Below are 13,732 nucleotides of genomic sequence, written 5' to 3'. Positions count from 1 at the left end.
AAGAGCAAGTGGGCCCTAGCACTGAAAAAAGTGAGTTTTATTTGAAAAAAAATTCCCAGACTATTCACCCTTCAGTTATTGCATAGTTTTGTAAAATTGGTCATTAATTTTATTTGCAGTTTTTCAGAATCTTAATAAAAATATGACATTAGTGATGAAACAAGCTCAACTTTTGTGAGTCCTCATGACAGATGGTAAGAACTTGGACAAGAGTGCAGTAGTGAAAATGAAGAGAAGTAGATGACTGTAAGATTTTTAGAAGATAATACTATCAGGGCCTGCTAATAGGTTGGACGAGGGATGATGAAGTGTGCACTAGTAGTCACCTTTCCATTGCTGAGACAAAAATGCCTGACATGAACAACTTGGGGAAGGATTGATTTCTGCTTGTGGTTTCTGTCCATAGTCAACCAGCTGCAAGGCAGAAGCGTCATGGCAGATGGTCATAGGGGAGGAAAGGTGCTCAACTCATCATAACTGGAAGTGCAGAGCAGAGAAGGAGCCCAGAGAAATTGGCCAGGGACCAGATACCGTTCCCGATGCCACACCTCCACAGTCCACACAGACACACCCAGAAGTGTGCTCTACTGATCCTGTAGGTATCTCTGAAGCCAACGAAGTTAACAATCTAGAGGAACCATCACAAATCCACCCCTTGCCAACCTGACACCCAAATACACCTCCTTAAACCATACTTAATCTACAAATAAGAGATAATAGCTAGGTCATAATTCTGCCTAAAAAGATATAACCTCCCTGCATACAACTGTAATGCATGAATATCTTCCCTAAAGCTTCAACAGTTGTAACATTGCCTGAAAGTCCAAGTCCAAAGTACCTTCTAAGACTCAAGGTAAACTCTTAACTGTGAGCTCTTGTATAATTCCATAAACAAGTTACATGCTCCCAAGATTCAATGGTGCAAGGTAAACATTCTCTTTCTGCAGGGGGCAAGGAATAAGAAGAAAGAAAAGACGAAGACAAAAGCAAGACTGAAACCCAGCAGGGCAAATGTGAAATCCTGTAGCTCCATGTCTGGCATCTGGGACACATGATGGCTTCACACTAGTGCAAAAGGTCTTGGGTAGCCCTGTGGTCTTGCTGGTGGCAGTGGACATAGTCTCTCTCTTGGGCTGGCTTTACTTAGTGTCTATGGCTTTCTTTAGGAGATGTTCCTAGTATCTTCAACTTCCTTGGGTATCTATTGTAGCTTTGTCCTCTCTCATAGCTTCATACATTACCCTCTCAGGCCTCTTGGCAGGGACTCTCACCCTGTCACACATTGCCTGGTCTCCCATTGAAATCTGGGTGGAAGCCTCCATGAACTCATTACTCTTGCATTCTGCATACCTGTAAAACCAGCATCACATGCACAACATCTAAGTATGTTGCCAGCTTGAGCAGTAGCCAGGTCCTCTTGGACCATAGCTGTGGTAGCCTTTGAGTGCCTGGATGGCTGAGCAGACTGAAATGAACCCCAGGGAGCCAATTTCTTAGGTGTTCCTTTTTAAGCAGGGGGCCCACAGGCTTTCTTCTTCAAGGTTTATATTGTTGTACCCTTGAGCCTACAGTGGGTGGGGTCTCACTGATTTCTGAGACACCCTGAGTTACTCCCTCTTCTTGTGCCTGTGCAAAGTACTTGGCTTCTTCTTTACTGTACTAATCTCTTTACCTACCAAACCTCTTTGGCCTCAACATGTGCTTTTTTTTCCTGGTCAAACTCAGAGTTCCTTCAGCTCTTCTTTTTGCTCACATTCTCACTATAAATCTGGCTAAAAGCAGCCAGCAGTATCCATGTCACAGCCTAAATGTTGGGCTGCCTTGAAATTTCCTCCACTAGATCAATTAATCTCTCACTCTTAAACTCAGCTGTATGACAGGTTTGAGGACATGGATAAGATATACACAAATTCTCTTTCTGAATGTAACCCATGTGGCCTCTAGTCAAATTCCAAGCACAGTCCTTGTTTCCATATGAAATCTCATGGTGTAGTCTTTATTGTCCATATTCCTACCAGCATTTTGGTCTTCTGAAATTCCACCAGAGTAACCCATCAAGCTTTGGTACAACATTTGAAGCTTCTGTAACCTATGTCTTCAAACTTTTCCAGATGTCACTTGCTAACCAGTCCTAAGAACTTCTGAACCACTTGGTTAGGTAGAATCAAGGCAATGGGCCTGTTTGTCAGTACCAATTTTTTGTATTAGGCTTTCTATAGTTTAGACAAAATGCCTGACATAGTCCACTTGAGGAGGAAGGGCTTATTGTGGCTAGTAGTTTCAGAAGTTTCTGTTCATGACCAGCCAGTTCCAAGGCATAAACATCATGGTAGAGGGCTGTGCTGGGGGAGAGCGCTCACCTCGTGGTATCTGGGAGATAGAACAGGAGGAGCCCCAGAGGAAGGGACTAGGAACCAGATACTTCCCTCTTAGTCATGTCCTCCCAGCCTCCCTAGACACACCCTGAAGTATGCTTTACTAATCTCCTAGGCATCTCTCAGGCTGCCCAAGCTGACAATCAGGATTAGCTGTCACAATTTGTTAGAGGTGTCAGTGATAACCTGGAGGTTTCTTGTTTGCTCATCTGGAGGAACAGGGTTCCTTTCCCTAAGACAGGATGTTAAAAGTGCACTAAGCTTAGAGAAGACCAGGATTCAATATTGGGCATGCAGACCTTGAGGGATCTTTAATCTGTGTAAATGAAAATAGGTGTTATTATGCAACAGCCGAGCTTACAGGAGGCCTCAGGGTGGATGTTGCCATTTAGGAGTTCTCAGGATGCAGATGGGAGATGAGCCTTCAGGGCTCTGCCTAGATTGTCCAAGAGAAAACGCAGAGTGAAGAAGAAAGCTTAGGGTTTACTAAGAAAACACAGGGAGTAAATAGAGGGCATAAGCCCAGGAAGGACAGAAACAAGCAGGATGAAAATTAGTGGATTATTATATTGTGGAATTCAAGGAAAAAGAGTGAAAAAACAGCCAAACAATTCTTAAAGATCAAAATAAGTGAGAAGTAAGGAAATGCCCTTCAATTTGTCAAATGTTGGCAAGAAAGCCAAACCTGAATGGTTTGAGAATGAGTGGGAACAAAAGGAATGGATAAGACATTTCACTGGGGGTGGGGCAGAGCAGTCTGAAGAAAAGGGGAGAGCACAGGGAGAGGATTTAATTTTCAGGTAAGAAAGACCTAATTGAATTCGAGCGCCAGTCGGAAAACCCTCGTCAAGGAGTGGTTGAGTATGCTCGAGAGAAAAGAAGTGGTGCCTAATTTACCCCGCTTTTAAAGCTGAGATGGAACACTGAAAGCATGGTAGGGTGTTGTGTTGGTGGGAGCAGGGGCTCCTGTACCAGCACTGGAGGGAAAGAGTGGGTGAAGGTGTGAGTCGGAGGCTTTGTGGCCTCAGTAGCAGTGCAGTGAAGCTTCAATTTTCTCTCCAATGTAGGAGGTTGATGTGCAAAGGGAAACAATGAAGAGAAGGCTGTGGAGAGAGAGCACAGCAGAGACGGTGTGGAAATTCTCACTGGGGAATTTAGAACCCCACTGCCTCCCATAGGAGAGAGAAAACCCGGGGCCTTGCGCGGCATGACATCCCAGTCTTTTTTATTTTTTATTTTGAGGTAGGGTCTCACCAAGTTGCCTAGGATGGCCTTGAAGTTGTGCTTCTCTTGCCTTGGTCTCCCAAAGAGCTGGGATTCTAGCCGGCACAACTTTGTGGGCCTTCACTTCCTCTCCCTCCCCAAATACTTGGACTTTTTTAAAAGTACAGTTGGGATCCAACAATTTAACTTCTTTCCATTGGATACAGTAGAAGCATTTCATACATCATCAAATTTTATTTTACAATATAATTTTAATAGCTAGGTACTATAGAAAGGTCTTTGAATATATATTCAAATTAAATGGAGCTTAGAATAATCAATTATTTGCTTTTTTTCCTGTGTAGGTTTTAGATACTTGCACAATGGAAATGAATTGAGAGTCATTAGCCAGATATCTTTATGATTTGTACAGCAGAAAAATTAAAGATATTTCAAAAGATAAGTGGCAAAGATTTTGTAGACTATATAATAATATTTTAAAGATTTATGTAATTGTGTTTTACTTTAAACATTTGAAAGGAAAACAGATATTATAAAACAGTTTAAATATAACATAGATAAATAAAGTATTCTTATTTAAAGGGCATTAATGTTTTAGGAATCATGTAGCACAAATTTGAATTTTTATTTATTTTTTTATTTTTTGGTCTTTAGAGACAGGGTCTTACTATGTAGTCCAGGCGGGCCTTGAACTCCTATGTAGCACATGCTGGCCTCAAATTCACAATAATCATCCTGCCTCAGCTTTCTGAGTGCTGGGATTACAGGCACGTACCACCACGCCTGGCACAAATTTGAATTTCTAAAAAAAGAATTGATGGTATTTTAATCTTAGTAAACTATTGGATTCTGATCAGGCTCCCAATCTTGGAGATGAGCACATGGAAAATGATTTAAAAAGACAAAATGCAATATGGCTTGTGGGTCCAGGAAGGTGAGAGCTCTCTTGGAGCAAATACAAAGACTTCTCTGGACTGTCTGCATTTATTGAATCTTAACAATTCAGGAGGGTGTAGGAAGTGGAGGACATATATGAGGCAAAAGCCCTCAAAACTGAGCAAGGCCTTGAGAAGTCAGAACAAAGACGTTCTATGCAGTAAATCTTGCTAATTGAGGGAACTGTCTTATCTCTTAGGTTGGCAGTTGTTGACCTGGAATTGGAGTGAGAGTCAAATGTCCCCAGCTGCGGCCTTATCTTGCCTTCAGAGGCTGTGAATATGAGCTTCCCAATATGGCTGGAGAGCACTGTGATCAGCAACTTAACCTTTACACAGTCCAGTCCCCAACAGTGCATAGCTAAATAAACAAAATTAATTAATACATAATCATAATTTTACAACTGTGCTATTGTATGCTGAGATTGATTTAAAAAACCTACCTGGCAGAGCAGCCACTGAGTAAGAGAATACTGACTGCAGGTACAGGAGGATTGGCTCATCAGGGTTGGCATTTTGATCTCTCGTTTTTAAGGCTGATTATTTTCTGGTTATGTCTTATACTGGGGAAAACACGTAGTGATTCCTGGAACGACACTGGTGACATCCATTTATTTCCAGTTTTCTCATTTGTACTTCATAAAAGCAGGCGCTTTTCCTGATTTGATACCCTTAACTACCAGTTGCTGAGTGGTAACTGTGATGGTTTATACTTACTATTTAAAACTCACTTTTTGGGGTAGGGATTATATGCATGTGTGTACTTAGAAATCTACTTTTCTTAGTTATTTTAGTGTTAATATTAAATATCATAGTTACTTTTCATTTTATTAAGAATTTTCATCTGAATACTTCAGAGGTTTTATAGATATCTTCCCATTATCTTAACATAGGGAACCCCACCTTATGGTCTTTTCAGGGGATTGGTGAGAATATTGTTAAAATTTATTTCTTCTTCTCTGAATTCAATTTTATCCTCATATCTTCTCCCATCATGCTGCCTAATATTTTCCTTAGGATCAATCATATTTTGTAATCATTTCTACACTTGCATTGATAAAAAGTAAACAACGCATTTTAAGAACCTTAAATTATTTCCAGCTCACCTGGAATTTAAAATCATATTTGAGTAAATTGCTCAAATTTAAGAAACCTTGGTTAGGATGAAAGATTATATTTATAAAGTTGATTTCTTCTCTTCTAAAAGTGGTATAATAGAATTACTTCTCAAAACAGAGAAGTGATGCTTCATAGATGCCAGAGGCATTTGGATTTTAGCCTCCTGCTTCACATGTCCCCGAAGTGAGCTATTATCACATTTTAATGCATGCCTAGCTTCATGCTCTTGCATACTTATAAAAGCTTATGCCAGCTGGGATTAGCCTGCGCAGCTACTAACATGTGGAAGCATTACTAGTTCACTGGAGTTGAAATCTGGGAAGAAGCTAATCCTATCAGGGGAACTTCCAAGCAGCAGCACCCTAGTCAGTTAATATTAGATTTTTAATTTCGTATTCACTGTTTGTTCTTACGATTTTATGCACCAAATGGTTGGAGTCTCTAAACTTTTATGTCCTGAACCTCGCTTGAGAAAGGTCAAGTGTTATGTGAATGCACTGTTTGGTTAGATAAGTAAAGGATGATACGCTTTTGATTCAGTACATGCCTTGTTGTTTTGCTTGCTTCATACCAGATTTGAAAAAGAGAATCATTTAATGATGCCTAATGTTAAGGTCATTACAATTACTTTTTATTTATAAGCACAGATTAGAAGTGTAATTGTACCAAGAACTGAAAACAACAGATATGCAAAACAAAAATTTCTCTTGTTACTTCCTTTTTTTAGAATTAGATATTTTCAATTTTTCTTCCTACATATTTATGTTAATGTTAAACCACTTTTACTTTGAAGTGTATGAATACCTTTAAAACTCCAAAAGATCTACAAATAGATTATGTGTGCACATTTCTAAATGTTAGACAATTGTAATTAAGAAATGTGTATTGTTTCATGAGATAAAATGCTTTAGTTATGCTTCTGTCTCAATGTATCTTTTCAAGAGTAGAAGGAAATGAACTTCTGTGTAGTTTAGCAGATTCTTATAGAGTGGCAATGTGCTGGTCCCTAGATTGTGAAAAATGCATTCTGCAAAATTCTACCCTCACCCCAAATAACAGGGATATGGGAAATGTGGGGTTGGGGAGACGATTCAGATCCTATGCACCTCTAGAACCAGAATATCTGCTAAAATCATCATTAGTTTAGGAGGTAATGAAAGCCGCCTCGCTGTTTCAGAGTGCTTACAGCTGCACAAAAACAGTGGCATGCGAGTCAGTGCAGAGGGAAGGGAGTCCTGGTTTGGGCCGTGGCTTCCCTTTAGGAAGGTGCAGGAGGAAGTGGATGCCCACTGAATCATGGAGCCGGGAAAGCAGGTCCAGCCTCTTAATTTTTGTTCTTTCCAGGGTCAACCAGATGGCTTCTGGATGCCTGATTGAGCTGGAATATCCTCCAGCCGCTACCATCTGGGCTCCTGGAGTGGGTGGCATCCCTTAGGACCTCAGGAGTTGAATTAGGTCTACACCAACTTCTTCATGGGCCTTATGTCCAAACAAATCAGATGATTATCACAACATCAACATCAACACCACACCCAGCACAGTCAGGATAGAAGCCAGTCCTGGCAAAGGAGGCCGCTTCTTCCAATACGATGTTTCCAGGAAACTCCATCTGGTGTAGTCCACATCCAGAAAACATGGCAGAGACCAAGTGAAGGAAAGCAGATAAAACCAAGTTTTCTTCTTGTCAGGCTTTCCAGGATGCTCTTGACCAAGGTCTGTGACCTGTGACATAACTTGTTGGGAAACAGTCTCTCACTCAGGTATCAGTTGTGGCCTCATGTATTCAGAGCATCTTGAAGGATATTGTCTCATGCCTCAGACACAGAGTAGAATGTGGGCTCTGATTTTGGAGCCAGAGTTCCAATTTCAGGTATGTCACATGCTAACTTTGGGCAAATTATTTAGCTTCTTTGAGAACCAGTTACTTTGTCTGAAAAGCAGGGATTACAAATCATAAGCAAAATAAAAGACAGACAGTAGTAAATAGGTAGATCTTTGGGAAATGGAAAGGGAACTAAGAGATGGAGAGGGGAGGTGATGTGCTTCGTACATGTACCAATTACCCACAAAGAATGTCTTCAGGATGTGCTGCAAACACGTACGAATAAGTTAATAAACAAGTAAATAAATAAATAACAGGGATTATAATAATTACTTTACTAGGCTGTTTTAAGGATTAAGTGAACTAAATGTAAAGTGAGCCACTTGGTGAGCATTGTATGAAATTAGCTGTCATCATCATTGCTGTTAATGGTATTATTCCCACAGAAGGACAGAGTGTGGTTTTCTTCACTTAAAAAGGCCGAGAAATGATGGGAGTGCAGGCTGTGGGAGATTGCAATGGTGGGAGTTTGCAATCCCACCATTGGGGAGTTTGGTGCAGTGTGGGAATTTGCATTGGTGGGAGTGGGGAGTTTGGTGCAGTGTGGGAGTTTGCATTGGTGACCGCACCAGTCATGAAGACTTCTGTGAGGCGCCATGTTTTTTGTTTGCAAAGCTGTCAGGGAAGTGTGATTTTCCTTCTCAGTAACTGCTTCTGGAACCCATGCTGATCAGAGCATGGCTCCCACCTTGTCCTAGAGAGACTGCGCCATCCTGGGCCCCACAGCGTGCTCTCAGGCCTTCTGCTTAGAGAAAGAGTGCCCTTATGGGCACAGCTGCTCCCGCCTCTCCATGTCGCTTCCGGTTGGAGGGAAGGTCTGGTAGGTTTTCAAGCTGAGGTTTGTGGCTCCTGTTCTTGGAGGGTCAGTGAGGATGAAGATCGTTGCTGTCCTTGTGGAAGACTTGGTCTTCCTCAGCTCTTCTGTGCCCCTGTGCTCAGGTTAACATTTCCTTTGCTGCAGTACCAGGGTTGCCTCTTCTTTATATGTGGCCCTTTCAGAAAAGTTCCCTCTGTAAAAGGCTCAGGGTGAGTGTAATTCACCATAGCCGAGCATCCCCTGATTGGCTTTCTGGCCCATACTCATGTTTTTCTAACACAGGTCTCCAGATATTTTTCCTGCAGGGTCTCTCGTACTAAGCAATACGAAGTCAATAACCTCTAAGTTTGTCAATAGTGTCCCTTGTTTGGACCAGTCTTGTTCATTTTCACTTCCCCAAGTTAAATGATTCTACCGAGGATGTGTTCCTCCACAGCCTAACATCTAATTTAGATTGGGAGTCCTTGATCTATTATCATTCTGCCTGGTTCCCTGTAACAGAACTCATCTTGTCTTTGTCTTCTCTTAATTGTAAGGCCATCAGTTTTTAGGATTCACCCAGCACTTGTTTTTAGTACTTTATATTCGTCTTCTCCAATTTACCCATATTTTATGGTCACTCTTTGTGTAATTGTCCTGTTTTGAAAAGAGATTCCCCAATCGGTCTTATTATAAATTTATGTGCAATGTAAATCCCACCTTTGCATGGTATTTGGGGCTCTGTTTCCCCTGGAGGGTTATCCTAAGTTTTGTCTCCAAGATCTTGGCTTTACTCCTCCCTTAGGAACCACTGGACCCAAGGTGCTGTTCCCTGATTTTGTGCAGGTGAAATGTTTCCCTCTGCTATATAATAACCTTTTAAGAGCAGTTAGGCTTGAGCCTGTCTCCTGCACGTGGCCTGTGTGACATGTTTCTCTTTTTCATATCTGTCACATACGTATGCTTGGTTATGCAGCGTTGTTCTGAGGGCTTCTCTTCCCTTCTCCTGCTGAATCAGCTGGCTTTATTTTATTTGCACATCTACACTGTTCTATTCTGATGAAAATAATGAAGCGTATTTTAAAATCACTTTACTTTCCCCTTGATTCCTTTAGCAAATCGGAGTCCTAGATTTGTAATGCTCTCTTTGAGCAGTTTCTGTATTTTGATTCAGGAACACAGAATATTCTTTTTACAATAAATCTACTACTTTTCTGTTGGTGAATTTCACAGTTCGGATTTATGAAATTTAGAAGCATGACCAAAATGTGTGATAAACAAATCTAGAGTTGACTTAGATTTGTGGTAGAGGTTACCTTAAAAGCTGAGGACCAGTCCCACGAATCTAAGATTAGCTCACCGAGGTCTCCTTCCGGGCCCCAAATGTGGTTTAAAATAACATAATGAAGAAGGAAATTAAGTCAAGCAGGTCTCATGCTGCCCAGCTAGTCCTGGTACGACTCAAAGGCAGGCTATTTCTGTGGTGCTCATAAACTCAGCTGCCATTGTACTTCAAAGAACTGGCCTACAGATTTACTTTTGTTTTGGTTTTTGAGGCAGGGTCTCACTATGTAGTTCAGGCTGGCCTTGAACTCACTATGTAGCCCAGGCTGGTCTCCAACTCACAGCAACCCTTCTGCCTCAGCCTCCTAAGTGCTGGGATTACAGAGATATACTACCATGCCTGGCCAAATTTACTTTTAAAACATAGAAAGGCAGCAAATATTTTTCCACTTTCCTCCGCTTAAAATGACCTATCCCATCTCAGGCTTGTCTGAAGCTGTAGTTGAAGTTCTCTGTGTGATAAAAGAGCAGCAGCAGCAGCCTGCACAGCTGGGCAGGCGTGACCAGCTCGGAGTGCTCGGACCTTCCCGGCTGCCTTGTGTATCACAGCCACACCGGATCCCTAGCTGGCATTTTCTGAAGGCTGAGGTTGTGAGAAAATAATTCCAACTGCGTTTCCTTGCTGTGACTATTCAAGTTCTAATTCTGTGCAGCCCTTGGTTGTTACAAATTTCAAGGCTGACCTCCATTTCTCTGTGTACAAGGCCTGCAGCAAAAATTTAACTGCAGAAGCGTATGTTCAACTATGTGATCCAACACAAACTGCTGTATACCACTGAGGTGAAAATCAAGCAAACACACAACGCTATGTAGTCTTACACACTAAAGCACCATCAAAGTGTCAAGGCCCCCCAAGTCTCCATCTTTGTTACCTGCTCTTCATAGTAACTTCATATATCTTTCTAAGGGTTCCTGACCAATTTGATCCAGTAAGTGCAGCACTTGCCTGAGTTCTGTGAGGCCTCTTACTGGATGATGGGACCTGAGAGGGTAGCATGAACACTAGAGTTAGCGACCAGCTGATCAGAAGTGAGGGCGGGTGTCCTGGAAACCCCTGAACATGTGACGGATATTTTAAATTGGGGTAGGCTTGTTCTTGCAAACTCTGCACTGAGCTCCCTTCTCTGATTTCAAACCTTACTACACATAAAACTACAGCATTTAAAATAGCAGGGTACCAGCGTTCTACACCAGTGGTGGTAAACTTACGACACGTGTGCCAAGCGGGCCTAGCACCCAAGCATCAGATCGTCTCGTTTAATTGCACTGTTAGCACTGAGCAATAAACAAGTGGATCTGGGTACAGTTTGGGCACTCTGCCTCTAAAAGGTTCACCATCACTGATATAGACAACGGAATAGAACTCAGAGTCCAGAAAGAAACCAGTACATTTATGGTCAATGGCAGGTGACTTTCAGCAGATGTGCTAAGACCATTCATGGGGAAAAGAGGAGTTTCCTCCACCAATGGTGCTGACACAATGGATTTGCACGTGCAGAAGATGAAGTTAGACTCACATGTCCTATCTATAAAAATTAACTCAAAATGGATCAGAAATCTAAGTATAAGAGTCAAACCCATGCAGCTCTTGGAAGAAAATGTGGGGGTCGATCCTTATGATCCTGGATTTGGCACTAGCATTTCAGACATGATAGAAAAAGTACAAGGAATAAAAAGCAAGGGAACACCTCATAAATTGGACTTCATCAGATTTAAAAATGTGCTTTGAAAAAATATTATCAATAAAATAAAAATAAACTATAGAAAGAAAAAATATTTGCCCAGTGATATAGCTGATGAGGGCTTAATGTTAAAATATGTAAAGAATCTTATGGGCAATAACAAAAGGACAAACAAACCAATTAAAGATTGACAAAGGACCCAAATAGACATTTCTGCAGATAAGCTATCTGAATGGCAAGAAGCACATGAAAAACAGCTCAGCATCCTTGGTCATTAGAGAAAAAATCAAAACTACAATGAAATATCACTTCACAAACACAAGCATGATGATAATACAATGTACACATAGACACAGAAAATCACAAGAGTTGGTAGAGGAACCGGAACCCTTTTACATCACCTGTAAGAATACAAAATGGCGCAGCTACTTTGGAAAAGCATTTAGTGGTTTCTCCAATAAAATAAACCAGCATATGTGTATGCTGTTTTTAGAAACACTATATACAGTAGCCAAAAAGTAGAAACCAAATGTATGGGAGTGGGTTAGCATAGAAATAAACTGTGGTACGCTCATGAGGTAGAACATTAGCCATGAAAAGGAGGAATGACATGCCAGTGTGCACCCGGAGATACATTTTGAAAGCATCACCCTGTGTGAAAGAAGTCAGGCACAGAGATAACACACTACATGACTGTATTCCCATGAGATATCCTGAAAGGATAAATCTGTGGAGCCCGAATGCAGCTTGATAATTGCCAGGGCCTGGGGCAGGAAGAGCTTGGGAGAGACTGCTTCGTGTGTAACTCGTTTTACTTTGGAATGAAGGAAACGTTTGGGACCTAGATAGGGTGAGGACTGCACATTTTCAGCCTACTAAGTGCCACTGAGTTGTTCACTTCAAAGGGGTTGATTTTGTGTTATGTGAATTTTACCATGAATTGTTTCTAAGGGAAAGGTAAGTGGAGAAGATTTTGCTCCAGCTGTCCCAGCCAAGGGCGCCTACTTCAGCTGGCAGCTGACTGCTTCCACGACGCAGCGCGCAAGCTTAGCTCAGACCAGCAAACCACTCAGCCCATCTGCAGATCGTGAGCCACATGGGTGCTTATTGTTCATGAAGACTGAGGTCGCGGTGGCTGGCTGTGCAGCATTGCTGGGGCCACACGTACTGGATATGATGATTTATTCATGCTTTGTAAATAGGGCCACGTCATCTTTATTCACCAACTAGAGAGCTACAGTCTGTTCCCGAACCTTAATCCTTTAACTGTCAAAGATCAATCTTCCTAAATTAACCCGTAGATTTTTTCCCTCAAAACCCTGCATACCAAACAATATCTCAGGACAGGCTCCGGGCCCTGGATCCTGGTAGTCAGGGGCCTTCCTGATGTGACCCTGCCCTGTGCGTCCAGGCACACTGCCTGCAGCCCGGGTGTTCCACATGGGCCTTCTGCTTGGCCGGAGCCCTGCCTCGGTGACCCTCGCAGCACAGGGACCTGTCCTGGCAAGCCCACGTTCCTCCCCTTGCTTGTGCTGTCTTGTGCCTTCTCGGATGAATTTTCTGTCCCTCCACTGTTCAGAGTTCTGTGGTTTGTGTCAGTCAGGGTGTACTACTGTGTCCTAATGAGCAGCTCTCAGGCTCTCGGCAGAGCACTTCGCCATAACCCATAGGACTCTCAGTGGCTTCTCCAAAGTGTGATTCCCCTCACGCTACCTGCCACCTGGGCAGACTGCACCCACACCAACGAGTCGAGCAAGTTGCATGATGTTGCCCGAATTCAATGCTCGAAGTGTGCGAAGTGGCAGGGCATCGAGCCACATCTGTGCATGGGGTGGGAGTTAATCACCCCTCAGAGAGGGCAACGGGTACTTACGTAAAGGTGGGGTCCACAACACTACCCCTTATCTAAAATCTGTACAGTTTGTACTGTGCACATATGCACACGCACACACACACACACACACACACACACACACACATTCTGCTGCGTAATAAATTACCCAATATTTATTAGCTCGGAGCAACAAATGTGTTCAGTTTTTCAGTTTTCTGTGCGTCAGGAATTCAAGCCTGGGCCCTTTGACTCTGAGGGCCAGGCTTCCAGGGAGGTGTTGCCCTACAAAGTTTAAAAATATTGTTTAAATCTTACTTTACTTGGTCTACTTATGTAGGCCTTTTCATAATGTCTTTCGATTCTGTCTGTACATGAGCTTTGTGTTTTTTAATTTGTTTTTATTTTTTCTCTTTAAAATAAAAAAATAAAAAAATAAAGCTTGAAAAACATTGATTATGTAGTGCTTCTATTTCACATATAGGACCTATTCCTTTAGCTAAAGAGAAACCTAACCTTCCATAGTACTTAAAAAAAAAAAAAA

Source organism: Chinchilla lanigera, unplaced genomic scaffold, assembly GCF_000276665.1.
Source record: "Chinchilla lanigera isolate Chin_1 unplaced genomic scaffold, ChiLan1.0 scaffold00075, whole genome shotgun sequence".
Classification (NCBI taxonomy): Eukaryota; Metazoa; Chordata; class Mammalia; order Rodentia; family Chinchillidae; genus Chinchilla; species Chinchilla lanigera.
This window is presented reverse-complemented; position numbering follows the sequence as displayed.